The sequence below is a fragment of the Myxine glutinosa genome, chromosome 1 (genome assembly GCF_964187855.1).
Source record: "Myxine glutinosa chromosome 1, kmMyxGlut1.1, whole genome shotgun sequence".
In the NCBI taxonomy this organism is placed as follows: Eukaryota; Metazoa; Chordata; class Myxini; order Myxiniformes; family Myxinidae; genus Myxine; species Myxine glutinosa.
The window spans coordinates 284,355,218-284,356,881 of record NC_136261.1 but is presented as its reverse complement, the minus strand read 5'-3'; positions in this window follow the sequence as shown (position 1 = coordinate 284,356,881).

Genomic DNA, 1,664 nt, shown 5'->3' with positions numbered 1-1,664 from the left:
GCATCAATCACAGGCTCTATTCCCATCATCTTTCGCAATTCATCATTTGTCTTCCTCTCTCTCAGCGACACTCCACACATCCACCGAACCATTCGCATTTCCACCCTTTCCAGCCTTCGTTGCTGCTCTACATTCATGACCCATGTCTCACTCCCATATATCATAATCATAACACTTCTCACACATGCAGCATACACCTTTCCCTTCAGCTTCAACGACACTCCCCTCCTCATCAGCACGCCACTCAGTTCCCGAAACTTCTTCCATGCACATCTCACTCGAGCAACCGTTGCAGAGTCTGATCCACCTTCTCCATTCAGCATGTCTCTGAGATAGCAAAATGTTTTCACACCTTCCAGCTTCACGCCGTCTCCAAGATCCAAACTCAACATTTCGTCCATCTGCAGCTCCCTCTGTGCACACCTTACATTTGAATGTAGCTGCCACACTGGTTAATGACCCTCTCAGACCACTACATTTTTGATGAACCCACTCAGCGCACATTGTACATTGAATGGAGTTCACTCCGACACCCTTCCTGCACACAGCACATGGCCACTTCCCAGTTATTTCCACCTCACCACATGCTTTACCACTTGCCATCACCTTCGTCTTTCCTATATTCACCTTCAGACCTTTTGTCTCCATACATTCCTTCCACTTGTTCATCTTTTCCTTCAGTCCATCCATACTTTCTGCAATCAACACCAGATCATCTGCATACAACAATTCCCACGGTAAACCCTCCTTTACGGTCTGAGCCAGCACCTCCATCACAGCTACAAATAGTAGTGGACTTAGTACCGACCCCTGATGCACTCCCACCTTCACCTCAAACTCACCACTGTTCCCATCCTTCGTTCTTACAGCTGTGCGCGCTCTTTTGTACATTGCCATCACAACTCTGATCAACCATTCCTCCACTTCTAACTTCCTCAATGCCCATGTCAATACTTTGCGTGGAACCCTATCGAATGCATTCTCCAGATGAACAAACCCAAGAAACAACTTCTTCCTCTTCTCCAAGTACTTCTCCTGCAACTGCCTCACAATAAAGAGCGCGTCTGTCGTTCCTCTTCCTGGCATAAATCCAAACTGCATTTCGGCGATCTTCACCTTCTTCCTTATCCTCCTCTCCCACACCCTTTCCAATACCTTCATTCCTTGCTCCAATAACTTTATCGCTCGGTACGAGCCACACTCCAGAGGGTCACCTTTCCCCTTGTATAGAGGGACAAGGGTACTCAGTTCCCAAGCCACTGGAATGCGGCCTTCTTTCACCACCAGATTACAGATCTCTGTCATTCTCTTCACACCCCAACTTCCCTGCTGCCTTCAACATATCTCCCACAACTCCCGTCGGCCCTCCCGCGTTTCTGCTCTTCATTGCTTTTATCGCTTCCTCAACTTCCTTCTCAGTTATCTTCTCTGCCGGTCCTAAAACTGGGTTACTCTCTATGTTGCCATCCCATTCATTCTCTGGATTCAACAGCATTTCCATATATCTTTTCCATCTTCCTTTAATTCCATCTGGGTCCACAACGATTTGTCGCACTTCATCCTTCAAGCAACTCACCCCCATCACATCACACCTCTCTTTCGCTATCTGCTTTGCAATCCTGAATACCGCTCTCTGACCCTCTTCCGAATCCAAGCGTTCTCCG